Source organism: Triticum dicoccoides, chromosome 5B (genome assembly GCF_002162155.2).
Source record: "Triticum dicoccoides isolate Atlit2015 ecotype Zavitan chromosome 5B, WEW_v2.0, whole genome shotgun sequence".
In the NCBI taxonomy this organism is placed as follows: Eukaryota; Viridiplantae; Streptophyta; class Magnoliopsida; order Poales; family Poaceae; genus Triticum; species Triticum dicoccoides.
This window is the reverse complement of record NC_041389.1, coordinates 205,980,609-206,002,422: the sequence shown is the minus strand read 5'-3', so window position 1 is coordinate 206,002,422 and position 21,814 is coordinate 205,980,609.

Sequence of the window (21,814 nt, the reverse complement as noted above, 5' to 3'; positions counted from 1 at the left end):
CCCTCCCTCCTCTTCCTCTGCCCGAGCGGAGGCAGGACTCCGGCGATCGTCGCCGGCGATTGGCGGCTCCTCGCGGGGCTCTGAGGGCGGGGATGGATCCGCCAGTCCAAGGCGGTCCTCCCGGTGGTTGCTATGTCAACTGGCATAATCATACTGTTTGCTGCATGGGGTCTGCCGAGTTGGGGCATCAGAAATGACCAGTGTAGTTGGGTTGGAGTCTGCTAGAGTTGGGGTATTTTGTAGGTCAGGTGATATTGCAACTACACCTAATGGGCTATTTGATTTATCAGGTGCCACTACCTTTTCCAAATACTTTGCTTGTGCTCCTCCACGATCAGAAATCGCCCTCTTCCTTTTGAACGTCTGATACACAAGAACAACATTTGAATGGATAAATATGGTATGATGACAGATGGATTATGTACTGAAAATGGATAGGCAGGGCGTATTCACATACACGATGTGGAAACTAAGCTAATGGTAGTTCAACAAAGTAGAAGCAATGCAAAGCATCAGTTGCAAGATATGTGCGAGCAATGTAACCTTGGAAAGTTAGAGCAAGTACCTTGATGGGTGAATAAGATAGGGAATCTTCCTCTAACTCCTCCACTAGGGAGCTACATTGACTTAGGTCTCCCTCTAGCTCAGAATCACTGTTAGGATCATATTCTGAGCATGAATCTGTAGGTGGAGAGGGTTTGCATTGCATTGCATCCAGACTTGATTTCAGTCCCTTAATAACAAGTTTGAAAGCCATGGCATTGTTCTTCTTTATTCTTTTCATGCACACAAGCTCATAATCATTATGATGTTGTTCAGAATCTGAGAATCATGAAATCATAAAAAGTAGTCAGATTATCTATGGAATGCATTGCGGATTCAACTCGGAGAGTGTCTCCCTATAAACCCCTACATATGCAAAGTTCACCTCCCCAACCGTGCTGACCAGACCACACACAGAAATACAAACCCCTTATGTCTCTATAACAGGCATGCACACATTTCAAAACTGAAGTAGGAACATTAGAATCATATGAAATTCGTATATGAACAAATAAACTAAGCAATTATGAGTGGCGTAATGTTTAGCTTCAAGGGTGGAGTGTTGGTAGTGCGACACAAAGCAAGTAGGCAGATTGTATTCCATGCAAAAGATCGAAACCTATGTAAAAGCTGGAAATGACACTTTCTTTCTATACAATGCAGTGTTCGTTACCCACACATGATGGAAAAGATCACATAGAGAAATACTATTCACTCAGGTCTACGGTTCCAGTATTTAGAAACAGGGTGGTCCACCCTAAAAGAATATTGACAACAAATATGACAAGGCAAGCATAGATGTAGTGAATCAATCATTTACTTGTGAGCTTATTAGGACAAGTATGCAGAATTGTAACTGCAGTAAGAGACCGTCCAAAATCTGAATGAATAAGCTTGTCTAGCACTTATTGTTTGCAACTAATCGACGTGAATAATTGGATATTATATCGAATGAGTAAGAAAGACAAGTAAAATTGTCAACAAACATGGCTTGCAGTAGTAATCTAGGTCAATGTCAGTACGACCAACAATCCAAAATGACTAGTTTCTATTCCGAGGGCCGGAATTTGAAAACCCTGTGAACTTTAGAGGTACTAAAGATTACCGAAATACATCTGAACCATTAAGTGTAGGTAGCACTGAGCACACAACAAACCCTAATGACAGTCCTGCGTAATGAGTAATGAATCAATTAGAAAATGGGTGATGAGGAGTGGCTGCTGAGTGTTGAGGACGTATCTCAGGATAAATCGGGTTGGCTTGGTGGGTGCTGCACGCCTGAGCCCTGAACGGACTGGGAAGGTAGGCACGGCGGCGCGCCCGGGCAGCGGTGACGCTGTTGGGCGAGCTGTTGGGCGAGTCATGCCATCCGGGGACGGCAAGTCGCCGGCGAGGCAGGCGGCTGGGGGCGAGTAGAGATTGGAAGTGCGCAGCAGAACAGAGGGGAAACGGGGCCTGGGACGACCCAAAATCCCAGGGTGGGCCAGCCCACCGTGGGCACCCTGTAGAGATACACACCCGAGCGGCGAACATGCATTTTTGAAACTAATTTAGGAACATTTAGCTGACAAATTAAACAACTCTGTTTTAGTAATATCAGATTCATATTTTGAACATCTAAGCTTGTTTAGCTTGATGCGTGGAGCAGTGTTATTATGACACGAAGCACATATTCTGATCGTATAGTGATCATAAAAGGGGGAAACTCTAAGCATATTTTTTTAGCAAAAGAGGGTTTTCCCTCCGATTTCTATTAAAGAAACCACCACGGAACCAACATGATCAATTAAACCCTAAGCATGATCAATTAAACCATATGATGGCTGTGCCATGGCAGATTTGAAGCTGCAAACCGGAGAGATGATATTTAGCATCCATTGTTTGCTTCGAACTAAGAACTAAATTCTAAGAGCTGAAAAGAAAGTAGAGTAACCAAGTTAAGATCTATTTTCTGGTTGAGATCAAAAAGTTGAGGAGATATGAAGTACCACCTCTCTTGCGGCACCGTGTAGGTATCGGGGGTGCAATGGCTGTCGGTGGCGTTGAAGCAGATCTGCGACGGTAGACGGGTGCATCGGGGGATAAGTCCCATTGCGGTGGAAGAGAAGGTCGTGTGAGTGGCCCCGACAAAGAGGACGACGATGCCGATGAAGCGAGAGGACGCGATGCAAGGCTATTGGTCCGTCGTCGTGGATGAGAAACGTCCATCTCTAGCAGTGGACGACGTGGTCTTGGTAGGCGCTACGGCATGGTGGAGGACGGTGGCGATGGATGTGGTGGAGGACGGCAGCGATGGATGGGGTGGCGGACGGAGGCTGGTGTGGGGATGGGGTGTTCTAGAGCGGACGGTGTATGAATGGGAAAATGGAGGGAGAGGTACGGGGAACCATGTTTTTGGGGCGCGCCTGTCTGAAATATGGGAAAGTTACGAACTTAGCCCCCATTTAGAATTTGGATGTCTCGTCGGTTGGGGATAGGACGGTAATCTCGCATCTCGCCAATATTTGCCTAGAGCGATTTCGGGCGAGGAGAGGGGGGTTGGCGCCCATGGTTGGCGCCCATGGTGTATGAACGGGGCTGACAGGTAGGGCGGTTGTGTCACGTCTGAGTGAATTTACAAACCTGCCCCTATTGAAAATATTTACCTACATCGATTTCGGCCGAGTCGAGTTAGTTTGACGCCCACCGTGTATGAATGGGGAATGGAGGGAGAAACAGAGGTCTTTCGGACGAGCTTGAATCAAATGTGTTTTGCCGCCCATGTTTGACGCCCACTTTGTCGGTATGGGCTCAGAGGCGGTCGTGTCACGTCTAATTGAAGTTACTAACCTACCCCTATTTAGAGCAGTGGAAATCGGGACGATGGATTCTCCGTGTAATGGGTAGACAGTAATTTCCATCTCCCAAACACTTGGCTTCGGGCAGCCGATGTGGGAGTGGACATTTTGTAGCTTCTTTTGAATTTTGGGACAATAAGCATCCACGTTTAGCCTGGCAACTAAATTGGAATCCATTTTGTATTCCTATATGAATCTTTATAAATCATTCTGTGTGTTTTTATATATCTTCAAAAGGACGACAAAGATGTATTCCACTGTCATACATGAATATGGTTTACAAATGCCGATACTCAAATTCAGAAACTAGTATCCAGTTTAAGGTGAATTCGAATATTTGAAACACTTCATGTCCAACTCAAATGTCACACGCAGCATAATGTGTACTCCCATTTAGATATGTACACAAGTGATGTATCAAGATTCAAATACCGAGTCAATCAACCAAGAATGTACAGAACTAACAGACATATAAACACTTATAGAGTATATGAATCAATAATATCAACTAACATACATAAGCCAGGCCGCTGTACTTTTTTTTGGCTACAACAACATATTTTTTTAGCCAGCATCTTGGCCCTTTCCAATGCGTGCCACGATCCATCTATACTACTACTATTGCTGAATGCACATTCAGCCCAATTGGCATATTTGTAGGTCTGGCACAACAATCCAAATGAAATGTCTCCGAGTCTTATCAATTAATACAGACTTGTGCTCAAATAAAATTACAAACCAAAAAACAAAAAAATATTACATGATCTCTAAAACAAATGGTTTGATTAATTACATGAACAGACAACACAAAGGTTATTCAACTATGGAAAGAACAGTTCACCTATGATTTACCAAGTAGGAATTTAATTTCCTTTTTTCCTTCAGGACCTTAACAATCTGGTCAGTCTCAGCTTGCTTCGTTTTGAAATCCACCAAATATTTAATGGTTGTCTTGAGTACTGCTTGTGATTGTGCTGTTTGCTTCCTCAACATGTCAACTTCATCTCTAAGTGCAGAAGCAGAATCTCTTTCTACCACTAGTTTAGCCTCTAGAGCATCAGCAGTTGGCAATTCATAATGCACGATTGGGCCGGTGCCACTGCTGTGGGATGATGCAACGTCCATGGGGACCTCGCTCTTTGATCTTGGGCTAACCTGTTTTGCCATTAGAGTTCTGATTGGATTCAGAAAAGTTGAAGTTAGCAAAACATCTCAACTGGGAGTTATAACAGCAAACCAGTTAAACAAACAAGGAATTAAAGAGTTTCAATTGGATGCTGAAAAGTACTCCCTCCGTCCCATAATGTAAGACGTTTTTTAACACTATGCTAGTGTGAAAAAACGTCCTCTATTATGGGATGGAGGGATTAGTTATTAACATCATTGTAACCCGCTGTTGGAGCAGCAAAGCAGTTAAACAAACAAGTAGATATTTAAGTTAAGGCAAACAGGTAATTCTTAACAGTAAGTATCAAACACATAGATAGGCGCAGTCTACAATATGATTAATAGGTTGTGCTATTATGTAATCAGTAGCAAACTAAATTAAGCCAAGCAACGTAATTGAACAATTTTGTAATAAGTGGCTAACTAAAATTCCGAGAAGCAGGTAACTGAACTTACGCTAGTTCTTTGTACAGGCACACTGCAACTTCTTTTTCGCTTACAAGGATGTACAAAGGAGTCCATGGCATCAGTTGCTTGGATACGCAGTCCCAATACTTCTTTCTTCCCACACTGCATGGGTAAGTCGAATGGTTAATCTAGTAAGATGGTGCGTCCTTGATATGTTATATGAGGACGTGTAGTCACACTAGTTGTAGCCAAACACATCACACTGGCTTTTACTGTATATTTCATGCGATTACTTTTGGCATATCGAGATCTAAGCAATCTACAATAGGATGAAAAGACTGGCATCCTTCACATTATTGGCGAACTCAGTTCATAGAAACAAGCAATTCAACCATTCTGTGGGTAAATCAAAAGCGCCACTGGAATATTTTTCACTATCCAATCATACACGCAAAAAGGGGAGATGCCATCATAGGGGCTGGTATGGGCGGCTGCCTCAGGTGGCTGGAAAGTGTGCACCTAGTTTGAGTCGTCCAGGTTGGCCCACGCTAGTTTTGTTCGTCCCAATGCACGAGCAGGCACTGTAAAAAATGAAGAAAAATGTTTCAATTTGGATGGGCCAATAACATAAGTGCAAGGCAGGACCTATAGCAGGCTCACGGCCCAAACGAGCGCCTCCCATATCGATCGACAGCAGGAAAAATCCCAATTCATTCGCTCCAGCCTCTAGTTTGGTTCGCTCCTAACCTAGCCGCCACTAGACAGACCGACACAGCACTTCCTCACACCGTCGTTGGAGGGCGGTCGCCGGGCTTCAAGCGAACAGAAGGACAAGAAGATAAAGATCCAACCCTGGGTGTAGCCTGCGTGGGAGGCAGTGGTGGCAGCACGGGCATGGCATCGAGCTTGCGCAAACGGACAGTCGCAGCTTGCAAGATGTCACAGCCCCAGATCAGCCCTTGTTTGTTTTTGCTTTAGCATCCATGCAACATGTTTAAATTTTATGAAATTTGAAATGGGGATGACCAAGCCCTAGCACCAAAGCATTGCAAATAGGTTCAACTTCAAAATATTTTCAAAGGACCCAAATTGGTTTGCAAAAATGTTCATGATTACTGGAAAAGGGTGAAAACCATATCCAGAGATGATGGATATTTTTCCAAGACATTTTTGGATTTTTGAATTAAATCCTATTGTATTTGACCTTGGGCATTTAAATACTATAAATAATTTAAATGTTCAAATAAATGTTGGAAATTGTTAAGGGTCACTGAAATAATTCAGAAAGCACCCATAATTGTTTCCAGGATTTTATAAAATGATTTGATATTTTAAGTCAAATCAAAACAAACAACAGAAATAGAAATAGAAAAGAGGAAATAAAAGAAAGGGAGAGAAGGCCACCAGGCCACCTACCTAACTTACCTGGCGCCCACTTACCTGGCCCAGCACGGCCCAGCCCATCTCCACTCCCCCTGTCGTCTTCCTCCTCGCCAGAAGGACCGAGGCATGGCGCGCGCCCGAGAGGCCTCGGCCACCTCCTGCTTCCCCTGGCCACCTCCTGCTTCCTCCTCGACGCCCCGGTGACGCCACGCGCCTCCCCGACCCCCTCTCACCTCTCCCTCACTCGCTGCACCCTCTCTCCCTCCCCTGACTCCCTTCCCCGAGCTCACCCGAGAGTCGCCGTCGCCGCCGTTCGCCATAGCTGCAGCCACCAGCCCTCCCTCGCCCTTCCGCCAGTTCCAGAAGCTCCGCCGCTGACCTCTACACCGTCCCCGCCAAGCCACACGAGCGGACGCGCCCTGCAGCGGCTTCCCCGACCCCTTCTTCAGGCTTCGGCCGCCGAGATCGCCGGCGACTGTGTGCCCTCCCTGACGCCTCCCCGAGCTCCCCGAGGCCACCGTCGCAACCCCTGTGAGCCTCCGGTCGATTCTCCTCTTCTCCCCGCGTCGATTTCGCGCCCTAGCCGGCGAAGTCGTCACCATGGCTTGAGCAAGCCCAGTTTGCCCCTGAGCATGTCATCACGCTCGCGCTGCTCCCAGGAGCCGATCTAGCCCACCCGTTTGTCTCACCGTGCACCACAACGCCGATTCCAAGCACACCCGAACTCCGGCCGCCGCCTTGGAGCTCGCCGTCGTCGGCTCCGGCCACCATAGGTCCGGCCACCACCACCGTTCGACGCATGCCACTGCGTGCGTTTGAATGCAACTAACCGCGCTCGAAATGATGCCCTGAGGGCGATTTCCGAAGCCCGCCGCCGCACCTGGCCTCGTCGGCGTCATGTCGCCGGTGGGGTTGACCCACTTGACCACGGCGGAACCCCCCCTGGGTCGATGACAGGTGGGGCCAGCCCCTATTAATTAGTCTAGGTGTTAGATTAGTTAACGCTAATTAATTTAGTTAATTATTTAAGCCACTGACATGTGGGCCCAGCCCTGCTGACATTTTCGTTAGTATTAGTTTAACCCTAATCAACCCGGTTAACCAACTGAGTCACTGACACGCGGGACCCACTGTCAGGTTTGACCTGGACCCGCCTAGTTGACCTGTTGACATCAGCATGACCTAGTGCTGACGCAATAAATCATTTTCTGGTTTTAAAATAATTCAGGTAATTCCAGAAAATTGTAAAAACTTCTAAAAATCATAGAAATTCAACCGTAACTCCAAATTAAATAATTTATATATGAAAAATTATCAGAAAAATTCAAGGAATCCATCTGTACCATTTTCATGCATGTTAGAACAACTTATAGCTGCTGTTTAGCACAAATCAATTAAATGGCATTTGAATAATCACATATGGAGTTTGAATTTGAATCTTGTATTCAAACCAACTTCATTTAATATGTTGCTAGTTGCATTAGCTCAAAACACATTCATATTGCCATGTCATAGCATGCATCATATTGTGCATTGCATTGATCGTGTTTCTTCTGTGTTTGCCGGTGTTGTTCTCCCTCGGTAGACGTTGTACCGACGATGTGATCGTTCACACTGATGAAGACTCAATGTTATCTTCAGAAGTGCCAGGCATGCAAAACCCCCTTGTTCATTCCGATACAATCCTACTCTCTCGCCCTGCTCTCTTTTACTGCATTAAGACAACAACGATTCAACTGTTACTTGCTGCGGTAGCTGAACCCCTTTATCCTTTGCATGACCTATCATGCCACAGTAAATAGATGAAACCCACTAGCATGAGTAGGAGTTGTTTGAGCCCTGTTGTGCCTACTCATTCATGCTTGTTTGTCATGCCTGCTACTGCTTAGAGTTGAGTCAGGTCTGATTCATCGGGGATGAATCAGAGGTGTGTGAACATGTCCTACTGTGTGTGAGCTAAGTGTGTGAATACGATTTGGTAAAGGTAGCGGTGAGAGGCCATGTAGGAGTACATGGTGGGTTGTCTCATTGCAGCCGTCCTCAGGAACTGAGTTCTGTGTTTGTGATCCATGATTCAGCTACTACCACGCATTGGGCCCGAAACCAATGGACCCTCTCGGCTTCGTGATCACCCTTGTCCTCTGTCCAGGAGTTGCAAGTAGTTTCTGGTGTTTGTAGTATGCTGGAGGCCGTGGACAGCGCTGACCGGAGGGGTGGGCTGTGATGCGGTAGGCACGTGGCCGGGTATACCGGGCGCCCGTTTGGTGTCACGGAACATTGTTCACATCGTTTGGGGCTGTGAGCGAAACTCCGGTCGGATCTCCTCATGGATGGAACCCGAATAGGCGATAAACCTGGACTAGAGACTTGAGTGTTTAGGCAGGCTGTGGCCGACACCCATGTTGGGCTTCCGCTTGAAGGTTGCCGAGTACATGTCGTGTAAACGGCGGTAAGTGGTGAGAGCGTGTGTGAAGAAGTACACCCCTGCAGGGTTAACATCATCTATTCGAATAGCCCTGTCCGCGGAAAAGGACTTCTGGGTTGCTTATATCAGTTCATAGACAAGTGAAAGTGGATACTTTAAAATGCGCAAGATAAGCGTGAGTGCTATGGATGGCGTTCTCGTAGGGAGACGGGAGCGGATCCATAGTGGTGTATTGATATGGTGAATATGTGGACTCGTGTGCGCCACCTCAAAAGAGTTACTTGCAGTCGTAGTTCAGGATAGCCACCGAGTCAAAGCTGGCTTGCTGCAGTTAAACCCCACCATCCCCTTGTTGATAATGATGCATATGTAGTTAGTTCTGATGTAAGCCTTGCTGGGTACATTTGTACTCACGTTTGCCTATTTTATATTTTTGCAGAGAGACTTCGGTCTCGCTAGTAGTACCGCATGGACTTCGACGTTTAGCTTGTTACCTCAGTTACGATCTTGTGCCCTCGGCAGGATCTGGTAGATAGTCAGGCTTCTTAGCCTTTTCCATTTATAGTTGTCTGTACTCAGACATGATAGCTTCCGTTGGTGCTTTGACTTGTATGCTCTGATTGTCGGGTCATGAGACCCATGTTGTAATATCTCGCTCCTCGGAGCCTAATGAATAAATACTTGAGTTGTAGAGTCATGTTGTGATGCCATGTTGTATTTGCACATATCGAGCATATTGTGTGTATGTTATCGAAATGCTTGGTATGTGTGGGATCTGGCTATCTAGTTGTTTATCCTTAGTAGCCTCTCTTACCGGGAAATGTCTCCTAGTGTTTCACTGAGCCATGGTAGCTTGCTACTGCTCTAGAACACTTAGGCTGGCCGGCATGTGTCCTTCTTCGTTCCTGTGTCTGTCCCTTCGGGGAAATGTCACGCGATGAATACCGGAGTCCTGTTAGCCGCTACAGCCCGGTTCACCGGAGTCCTGCTAGCCCAGTGCTACAGCCTGGATTCACTCGCTGATGACCGACACGTTCGATGCTGGGTCATGGATGCCTGTCCCTGTAAGTCTGTGCCACTTTGGGTTCACGACTAGCCATGTCAGCCGGGGCTCCTTATCATATGGATGCTAGCGACACTATCATATACGTGTGCCAAAAGGCGCAAACGGTCTCGGGCAAAGGTAAGGCAACACCCGTGGGAATACCGTGCGTGAGGCCGCAAAGTGATATGAGGTGTTACATGCTAGATCGATGTGGCATTGAGTCGGGGTCCTGACAGCGTTGGTATCAGAGCTTGACTGCCTGTAGGATTACCAAGCCAAACTGGTCGAAGTTGAGTCTAGAAATTCTTTAGTTATATAAGGGAATTGATTGTGGGATGGAACGTAAGGCTCTTTTTACTCCTTATACCTTATGCCCTTCTGATCTGAGTCATCATCTTCTCTTCTACGGGGATTAAGAACTAGGCTATCTCTTCTTTCCATCAGGATCACGTGTTACTAGTCCGTAGACTTATAAGATTGTCCGATTTAAGCTTGAGTCCAGTTCCTACTACTTCTGTATGTTAACTGATGATCTCGAAACCTTGATATTGTGCTTCTGAGTGGTTATGCCACCATTTTGTAGTATGTCTCAAATCTTTTCTGAGCATTTACAGCCGTTATGCTGTCCGAGTCATCCCAGGTTTCTAAATAGTCTGATGCATTTGCAAAATCCTTTCCCTCTGGTTTCGATGTTCCTTTATGCCAGCTCAATCACACTAATTGTTGAGTTGAGGCATTCTATTGCCTTGGCATTTATGTTGGAATTATTATTATGACCCTAGGTGTCTCAGGGGATCATCTAGTGGTCTAGCCATGATTTGTGTCCTAGTGTGATGATTCTGGCCTTTATTCTCGAAAGCATTCCGTGATGCTACTTGTAGTAGGTATTCTACTCCTGGGTTTTGAACCCGAGATTCACTCTACTTACCTCATGTTGATAGTGTTTGCTAGTTCCTTTAGGATATTAGTAACCTTTGCGATAGTTCTCGAGGTTCGTGGTACATCCTTCTTCCAATTACCATGAACCATTCTTGGCAGGAGTTCTTCTGAACCAAAAGATGACAACAAGAGTGCTCTCGATGAGTTCTCCATGCTATATTGTGACTCTGCCAGCTCAACCTTTCTGCATGGGATATCCGGAAGAATTATGTTGAACTTGGTTCGACATACTAATCTATGCATCCACAACTCAGAAAGTTATATGTTCCTTTGAGTTGTCCCTCTTTAGTTGTCTACTGATCTTCGTCTATCAATTGATAGTCAAGAGTATGCGTGCGTTCGTTTATCGATGCCTATTACTCTTGTGGTCCGTCAAGCCATTCTATTGCGGAATGACTAGGAGAAACAAACTCCAGTACCTCTTCCCTATCCAGGATTGGGTCAAAGAAGTTGTGCTCCGCAGATCAAATTGCTAATCCAGCTTTTGTTCTGCTCTACCTTGGAGTATTACATATTTTATATCGAGATTGTTATAGGAATTGCACACCATCCTATGAACTCTTGGTACAGTGATACTTCTTGCCATCATTGTTCATTCCTCGGTTCCTGTGTTATTGTAACCGGAATGCCGACAAATGAATCATGGCGTGTGAAATCAATATTGCTAGCAACTCTGTTGCTTGGTAGTTAAATGGACGATAACCTCATTCTTAGCATGTTGATTATTGAATCGTCACCCTAAGATTGATTGTGCTACCTAGTCCCTATTTCTGGTGCACTCCTCGACCAATGAGTTAGGAATTATTTCAAGTCCTCACTCATTGATCATGTCGTCTTGCCCTCAAAAGCAAGATTGTTCTCGAGCTTAGTAACATACCGGTGGTTCGTGACTTTCCAAATATCTTCTTGGAAGTGTTACCGGGTTGTTTCCTGACTGTTATGTTGAGCTCGTGATCAAGTTGGTTTCTTGTGAATCACCCTTTCTCCAAGAATCTGTGTTGGATATCCCTGAGCTAGTTGGTTAAGCTAGACAACAACTTGGAGAGCTAGAAGATAAAGGCTTCTCCGACTTAGTTCATATTAAGGGATATCTTGTATGTATGTTGAAGAAAGATGATGTCTTCATCGATTGGTCCCTGTGATCAGTTGTTGGACCTATTATCTTGTTAAAACTTTGAATTGAGTGTGGGCTATTCTCAAATCAAATCAGAACCAACGATGTTCGTAATGTTGTCTTACTCGTGGTTGTTTCTTCGAGCATACACCATTTTATCTTTTGGGTCTGACCAATGCTATCACCTTGTTCACATAATTGTGGAATTCCACTTATATGGAAACCTGGATGAATTGTTGTAGAGCCCATCAGCAACATTTTATATCCTCCATGATTCGGGTTGAACATGCAACTAGTATTGGAAACTTATATAAGCATTATCTTTGTGTTTCGTTCATGAAGAATATGCTTGGATGAAAGAAGTGAGTCCCTCTAATTCATGTGCATTTGATGAAAGTTGCCGCCATGAATTTGAGAAAGTTAGTTTTGCTTCCTCTAGAATCATCGCAAGTCAGTCATGCACACGTGCGAAGTATTCTGTGGTCTGGAGACTTGCAACCTTCATTCCATATGTATCCCTAGCACACCAAGCCCCTGATTGATTTGTTCAAGGAAAAGGAGTTGCTGTGCAAATACTAGTTCATGCACAAGATTCCTATATCCTCAATGGTGGTTCCCTACCAGAACTCGGTAGTGTTTTATGGTAAGACTACCATGTGATCATGTTTGTCTGAGACAGCGTGTTCACACATGTGTAGCAGAACCAGCTCATGTTTTGGAACTGACTATTGTAGTTCATTCCTCGAGAATCTCGCAACGTCATCTCGTCAATTTGTGTTGCAAACTTTCGTTTTTCTTCCTAGACTCGATGAGTCTGGAATATCCTGACACCAACCAGATCTGAATCTCAGGCAGATATAATGGTTGGAACATTTCCCAAGAACTATAATACTGGTCCCTCGATAACCGGTAAAGTGGATGTCATGGCCAACACACCCAGCCGGAAGACCTATTATTGTAGTATCTTGATTGAAGAAGTTGGCCACCTCCCCATAAGGACTTCGTAGGATTTACTCCTTAGATGTTCCTTATGGATTTCTTTTGTGTTCCCGAAGTCCGATCTTTACCTGATGTTCTAGATGTCAAACCATATCTATTAATGGATTATGCTATCACATCAGGGAGAACATTAAAAGCGGAGTGCTAAATGTCTCTCGGTCGATCATCTAGATTTTGATCCCTTGGCCTCGCTAAGGTGAAATCTGAGAAAGTGTTATCTTTCTTTGCATCCGCATCTTCCACCGGTATTCATCATGGTAGTAAGTTGTGTTGCCAGGATCCTTGACATGGATGTTGGTAGAATCTTGATGATTGTGGAAATGCTCAAGTTCTTGAGAGCACGCACAAGCACTACGTGTTATCATCGGCACTAACTTGGATTCCTCTCAGTTTTCCTCGACAATGCTATGACCCTTTCAAACAGTGAATTCACTCTCTATTGTTGGGTTCTTCCCCAGTTACCAGAATCATTCCCAACATTTGCATTTTGTTCCCAGCTTGCACCGCCAATGTGCCATTCTACCATGGGTCTCTTCCATTTCCGGTGGTAAGCAAATTCATCCATTATGTTGTCTTCAACAAGGTAATCCACATCATCCAAGTCCGAGTATGCCATTCTACCGACCCCCGCCAAACGATTGCTGTGATTTGCCTTAGGCTGATATAGAGAGTCTCAATGACCTCTATAACAAAGGTAATTCTTTTTGCCACTTAAGGTAATAATCTACGAATCACCCTCCTCCAGGATGTTTCGTCGTGGTATCGTGGCCACTCAACTCCTCGCTACGTTGACAATCGTTTACCACCTTCTTAGGTGTGGAATTGTTGTCTACCTAGCGAGCCCTCGTCATCTGTCTCACTCCATTTCCTCAGATGTATGCTTCGTGTCTCAGCTCGAGAGATGTGACAATGTCTCATCCCATGAGTTGATCTTGAGTTGTTCGGTCTTCGAGAAGATCGATCCTTCTAGAGTTTTCCTTTCCTCTTCTTGTCATGATTAGCTAGAGTTCTCAGAGCATCACGACGAGACAAAGATGGAGATTGAATCAACGTTCATTTGAAGTGCAACCTGGATCGTGAAGATTGTGCTAGTTTGCGTTCCCCCTTCACCTTACCCTACACTTGAATCTCGGGACGAGATTTTTGTTTAATGGGGGTGAGCTGTCACAGCCCCAGATCAGCCCTTGTTTGTTTTTGCTTTAGCATCCATGCAACATGTGTAAATTTTATGAAATTTGAAATGGGGATGACCAAGCCCTAGCACCAAAGCATTGCAAATAGGTTCAACTTCAAAATATTTTCAAAGAACCCAAATTGGTTTGCAAAAATGTTCATGATTACTGGAAAAGGGTGAAAACCATATCCAGAGATGATGGATATTTTTCCAAGACATTTTTGGATTTTTGAATTAAATCCTATTGTATTTGACCTTGGGCATTTAAATACTATAAATAATTTAAATGTTCAAATAAATGTTGGAAATTGTTAAGGGTCACTGAAATAATTCAGAAAGCACCCATAATTGTTTCCAGGATTTTATAAAATGATTTGATATTTTAAGTCAAATCAAAACAAACTACAGAAATAGAAATAGAAAAGAGGAAATAAAAGAAAGGGAGAGAAGGCCACCAGGCCACCTACCTAACTTACCTGGCGCCCACTTACCTAGCCCAGCACGGCCCAGCCCATCTCCACTCCCCCTGTCGTCTTCCTCCTCGCCAGAAGGACCGAGGCGTGGCGCGCGCCCGAGAGGCCTCGGCCACCTCCTGCTTCCCCTGGCCACCTCCTGCTTCCTCCTCGACGCCCCAGTGACGCCACGCGCCTCCCCGACCCCCTCTCACCTCTCCCTCACTCGCTGCACCCTCTCTCCCTCCCCTGACTACCTTCCCCGAGCTCACCCGAGAGTCGCCGTCGCCGCCGTTCGCCATAGCCGCAGCCACCAGCCCTCCGTCGCCCTTCCGCCAGTTCCAGAAGCTCCGCCGCTGACCTCTACACCGTCCCCGCCAAGCCACATGAGCGGACGCGCCCTGCAGCGGCTTCCCCGACCTCTTCTTCAAGCTTCGGCCGCCGAGATCGCCGGCGACCGTGTGCCCTCCCTGACGCCTCCCCCAGCTCCCCGAGGCCACCGTAGCAACCCCTGTGAGCCTCCGGTCGATTCCCCTCTTCTCCCCGCGTCGATTTTGCGCCCTAGCCACAGATGCACATAGCCGAGTTGTGCTCGCCGCCGGCGAAGTCGTCACCATGGCTTGAGCAAGCCCAGTTTGCCCCTGAGCATGTCATCGCGCTCGCGCTGCTCCCAGGAGCCGATCTAGCCCACCCGTTCGTCTCACCGTGCACCACAACGCCGATTCCAAGCACACCCGAACTCCGGCCGCCGCCTTGGAGCTCGCCGTCGTCGGCTCCGGCCACCATAGGTCCGGCCACCACCACCGTTCGACGCGTGCCACTGCGTGCGTTTGAATGCAACTAACCGCGCTCGAAATGATGCCCTGAGGGCGATTTCCGAAGCCCGCCGCCGCACCTGGCCTCGTCGGCGTCATGTCGCCGGTGGGGTTGACCCACTTGACCACGGCGGAACCCCCCTGGGTCGATGACAGGTGGGGCCAGCCCCTGTTAATTAGTCTAGGTGTTAGATTAGTTAACGCTAGTTAATTATTTAAGCCACTGACATGTGGGCCCAGCCCTGCTGACATTTTCGTTAGTATTAGTTTAACCCTAATCAACCCGGTTAACCAACTGAGTCACTGACACGCGGGACCCACTGTCAGGTTTGACCTGGACCCGCCTAGTTGACCTGCTGACATCAGCATGACCTAGTGCTGACGCAATAAATCATTTTCTGGTTTTAAAATAATTCAGGTAATTCCAGAAAATTGTAAAAACTTCTAAAAATCATAGAAATTCAACTGTAACTCCAAATTAAATAATTTATATATGAAAAATTATCAGAAAAATTCAAGGAATCCATCTGTACCATTTTCATGCATGTTAGAACAACTTATAGCCGCTGTTTAGCACAAATCAATTAAATGGCATTTGAATAATCACATATGGAGTTTGAATTTGAATCTTGTATTCAAACCAACTTCATTTAATCTGTTGCTAGTTGCATTAGCTCAAAACCCATTCATATTGCCATGTCATAGCATGCATCATATTGTGCATTGCATTGATCGTGTTTCTTCTGTGTTTGTCGGTGTTGTTCTCCCTCGGTAGACGTTGTACCGACGATGTGATCGTTGACACTGATGAAGACTCAATGTTATCTTCAGAAGTGCCAGGCAAGCAAAACCCCCTTGTTCATTCCGATACAATCCTACTCTCTCGCCCTGCTCTCTTTTACTGCATTAAGACAACAACGATTCAACTGTTACTTGCTGCGGTAGCTGAACCCCTTTATCCTTTGCATGACCTGTCATGCCACAGTAAATAGATGAAACCCACTAGCATGAGTAGGAGTTGTTTGAGCCCTGTTGTGCCTACTCATTCATGCTTGTTTGTCATGCCTGCTACTGCTTAGAGTTGAGTCAGGTCTGATTCATCGGGGATGAATCAGAGGTGTGTGAACATGTCCTACTGTGTGTGAGCTAAGTGTGTGAATACGATTTGGTAAAGGTAGCGGTGAGAGGCCATGTAGGAGTACATGGTGGGTTGTCTCATTGCAGCCGTCCTCAGGAACTGAGTTCTGTGTTTGTGATCCATGATTCAGCTACTACCACGCATTGGGCCCGAAACCAATGGACCCTCTCGGCTTCTTGATCACCCTTGTCCTCTGTCCAGGAGTTGCAAGTAGTTTCTGGTGTTTGTAGTATGCTGGAGGCCGTGGACAGCGCTGACCGGAGGGGTGGGCTGTGATGCGGTAGGCACGTGGCCGGGTATACCGGGCGCCCGTTTGGTGTCACGGAACCCTGTTCACATCGTTTGGGGCTGTGAGCGAAACTCCGGCCGGATCTCCTCATGGATGGAACCCGAATAGGCGATAAACCTGGACTAGAGACTTGAGTGTTTAGGCAGGCCGTGGCCGACACCCACGTTGGGCTTCCGCTTGAAGGTTGCCGAGTACATGTCGTGTAAACGGCGGTAAGTGGTGAGAGCGTGTGTGAAGAAGTACACCCCTGCAGGGTTAACATCATCTATTTGAATAGCCGTGTCCGCGGAAAAGGACTTCTGGGTTGCTTATATCAGTTCATAGACAAGTGAAAGTGGATACTTTAAAATGCGCAAGATAAGCGTGAGTGCTATGGATGGCGTTCTCGTAGGGAGACGGGAGCGGATCCATAGTGGTGTATTGATATGGTGAATATGTGGACTCGTGTGCGCCACCTCAAAAGAGTTACTTGCAGTCGTAGTTCAGGATAACCACCGAGTCAAAGCTGGCTTGCTGCAGTTAAACCCCACCATCCCCTTGTTGATAATGATGCATATGTAGTTAGTTCTGATGTAAGCCTTGCTGGGTACATTTGTACTCACGTTTGCCTATTTTATGTTTTTGCAGAGAGACTTCGGTCTCGCTAGTAGTACCGCGTGGACTTCGATGTTTAGCTTGTTACCTCAGCTACGATCTTGTGCCCTCGGCAGGATCTGGTAGATAGTCAGGCTTCTCAGCCTTTTCCATTTATAGTTGTCTGTACTCAGACATGATAGCTTCCGTTGGTGCTTTGACTTGTATGCTCTGATTGTCGGGTCATGAGACCCATGTTGTAATATCTCGCTCCTCGGAGCCTAATGAATAAATACTTGAGTTGTAGAGTCATGTTGTGATGCCATGTTGTATTTGCACATATCGAGCATATTGTGTGTATGTTATTGAAATGCTTGGTATGTGTGGGATCTGGCTATCTAGTTGTTTATCCTTAGTAGCCTCTCTTACCGGGAAATGTCTCCTAGTGTTTCACTGAGCCATGGTAGCTTGCTACTGCTCCGGAACACTTAGGCTGGCCGGCATGTGTCCTTCTTCGTTCCTGTGTCTGTCCCTTCGGGGAAATGTCACGCGATGAATACCGGAGTCCTGTTAGCCGCTACAGCCCGGTTCACCGGAGTCCTGCTAGCCTAGTGCTACAGCCTGGATTCACTCGCTGATAACCGACACGTTCGATGCTGGGTCATGGATGCCTGTCCCTGTAAGTCTGTGCCACTTTGGGTTTACGACTAGCCATGTCAGCCCGGGCTCCTTATCATATCGATGCTAGCGACACTATCATATACGTGTGCCAAAAGGCGCAAACGGTCCCGGGCAAAGGTAAGGCGACACCCGTGGGAATACCGTGCATGAGGCCGCAAAGTGATATGAGATGTTACATGCTAGATCGATGTGGCATTGAGTCGGGGTCCTGACACAAGAGTAGCATGTGCGACGAGCAGGTACATCACATCCCTGATTATATCTAATTCAACTCTTCAATTTCTGGCCAATAGTTAAAACAGACGGTGTTGTAAAACTGCTTGTATGTAGGGAATCTATGAGAAAATGAAACCAATTTCTACTTATTTTATAACTCCCCCAATCAATACTGAACTGACTGAATCTGATGTATCTAATCAAGTTTCCGGTGCAAACATACAAGCTCATGTTGTTCTCGAGCCTGAAGTGTCTAATGAACAGACTGCTAAGGAAGGATTTGATGCAAACATTTTACATGCTCCTGGTGATGAACATATAGTGTCTAATGAGGGATCTTATGCAAGCATTTTGCAAGCTCATTAAAGGATTTAGTGTCTAATGATGATCTACTATGTTGAGAGAGACACAGATTTGCAGGCATTGATGACAAGCAAATTATAGTGCATTTTCATAGCTTGAGGAAACGTCAAGGCCATCTACCAGAAAGTCCCCGTATCATGACAACATAGCATAAATACTTTTCTAATCTGTTGTTTGAAACTATTGGCATACTTGTGCAGGATAGATATATTGATATGCAGTTTGCGCACTGGTTATACGTGCAATTACACTTCGATATTTTCACCCAGAGAAAGAATAATTCAGGCAGGTACAGACCATGTTTGTAGTCCTTGTACACCATGTTGCATTTTTTGTTTTTTGTTGCTTGCATCATTTAGTGTTTATAATCTGAACTACTTTGGATCATTAGCTGGTTTTCAAAGTGCATGTAGCTTCACATTTCTCCAGTTATGTTGATTTCCGGAGTGCAAGTGCCTTCGTATTTTTTAAGTTAAATGTTCGCCCCTGGTAACTTAAATTCGTGGATCAGCCACTAAACACATATCATACACGAATGCCAGTACGAATTAAATGAAATGCAGGGACTTACGGTAGCTCGTTGTACAGGCTCGCTACAGCTCTGCTTGCGCTTGGGATGTTCCATGTACAAGTCCATGTTACCACTTGCTTGGATGTGCAGGCCTTGTGCTCCTTGCATCCCCCTCTGCATTTTTGACACGGCGAATGGTTGATTAAATAAGAGGAATCGACCTTGATGTTGTACCGGAGGACAAATACTTACAAGGTTATACGGGTGTGCAGGATGTGTACCAGATCCCGTAGCCCCTTCATGCTTCGCTAAAAAATGGATTTTCTTGTTTCAAATGATATCTCCAGAAGAAATAAGAGTTAAAGTCAGAGTTGCATAGGCGTGTAAGCTAAGAGAGCAATGAAAGGATATCCAAACTTCGTCGGAACAGTGCACAAGGGAGTGATGTGTGGATACCTAGTTCGGGCCGGCGTTTGGGCATGCTCGCCTAGCTAGAGTGCGGGTCACTTCAGAGCCATTGAGGGTGATGCGCTGGCGTTGGCTGGCCGTGCACGGATGCAGATCTTGAGTGGCAGCGGAGCGCTATGATGTGGTGGACGAGACCGTTGGTGAAGCCCCAACGACCCGGGGGGCGGAGGTGCGACGATGTGCTCGGTGAAGTAGCCCGGGTGAGCTGGGAGACGGCGTCGGTGAAGCGCACCTGATGCGGTAGAACTCAGTGTCTTTGAGGCACGTCGATTGCGGCGGCCGACGTTGTCGGTGGACCACCTGGTGCGGCGGACGAGGGCGTAGATGAGGTAGCTCCAGTGCGGTGGTGAAGCGCGACCCTCGTCTTCGTCGTCATACTCACCCACACCCCCTGTTATTCTGCGGCGACGATAGCCTCACACTGCAGCCGAACCGGTGAACCCTCGTACTCCTCTCCGCGCGGTCTTCCACTACCGCGTCTTCCCCGGCTCCGCGTCGTCCCCTTCCTAGGCCTCACCGTCGTCCACCGCCGTGGTGCTCTCAGTACGGCGTGGTCAATGTGGTCAACGACCGACTTCCATCGGAAGAGTACTGTACATGGAGAGGCTGACAGCTGGGTCCAGGGCAGCCGCAAGGAAGTGCCTCCTTATTATGCGGAAAATAATTATTCCTCCATCTGACATCTGGGATCCACTGGATGGGCCACCAGTATTTCGCGAAAAAACGTTTCCCCCTGACTGCTGGGACCCATAGGTCGGGCCACCGTATTTCGCGAAAAAAACGTTCCCCCGCTGTCAGCTCGGACCCACCGGAAGTGCCTCCTTATTACGCACAAAAAAATGAATACCCCCCTGCTAGCTGGGACCAACCTTGGTGGGAGGCTGACTTGTGGGCCTACTAAGTTGACTGGGATGGAGGCCTTTGTCAACTTTAGTCAATATATGAATGATTCTAGCTCCAGTGACCGTACGATGTCCATCCAACGGCCGTAGTGCTTCTTCAACCTCTGGTCTTCTTGCTCCAGCCGCCCAAAGCAGTGCCGGTCGTGCCGCCTGCTCCTGCCGCCCGTGGCCGGCTGTGATGCCGCGGAGGCCTCACCGCCCATGCTACTCCCATCGCTGCCAGGCCATCCCTCTACGCAGCCACACCCCCTGTTATTCTGCGGCGACGGCAGCCTCACACCGCAGCCGAACGAGTGAACCCTCATACTCCTCTACGCGTGGGCATCCACTGCCGCGTCTTCCCCGGCTCCACGTCGTCCCCTTCCTAGGCCTCGCCGTCGTCCACCGCCCTGGTGCTCTTGGCGCGGCATGGTCAACGTGGTCAAGGAATGGCTTCCATCGGACGTGGACTGTACATGGAAAGGCTGACAACTGGGTCCACGGCGCAACAAGGAAGTGCCTCCTTATTACGGGAAAAATAATTATTCCTCCACCTGACAGCAGGGACCCACCGGACGGGCCACCGTATTTCGCGAAAAAAATGTTTCCCCCTGTCTGCTGGGACCCACCAACTTCATCTTCGCATGCAAGGAAGTGCGTCCGAAAAAAAACGATTCGCCCCCTGACTGCTGGGACCCACCAGCTACATCTTCGCACGCAAGGAAGTGCGTCCGGGAAAAAAACCCAAAACGATTCGCCCCCCTGACTGCTGGGACCCACCAGCTACATCTTTGCAGGCAAGGAAGTGCCTGACAGTCGGGACCCACCTGGTCGAAGCGTACGTACCATTGTCATTCTGGTCGCGAACGTGTACGTACATATTGGTCGATGTAGAGGCGCGCACGTGTCATAGTAGAGGCACGCACGTGTCGTAGTAGAGGCGCGCACATAGCATGTACACATACATACAGCGGCCAGGGTGCAAGAGAGAAAATACGGCCACGTATGTGTACATACGGACGGGGTCTCGAACGCCTAGTCGTGCATACGTACGGCGAGGGCTCGTGTTCATGGGGAGGCAACGGAATGCGTCGTGTTCATGGGGAGGCAACGGAATGCGTCGTGTTCATGGGGAGGCAACGGAATGCATCGTGTTCATCGGGAGGCAACGGAACGCGTGGGAGCCAACCGGCTTGGACGGAACAGGCGATGGAAACAAGGCCTGGCGTACCCCAGAACGGAGGAAACGGACCTCCTACGGTCGAAACGGGGGTCCCGTTGATCGGGAGGGGTGTGGCATACTGCAAAACGGAGGAAACGGACCTCCTACGGTCGAAACGGGGGTCCTGTTAATCGGGAGGGATGTGGCGTACCGCAAAATGGACGAAACAGA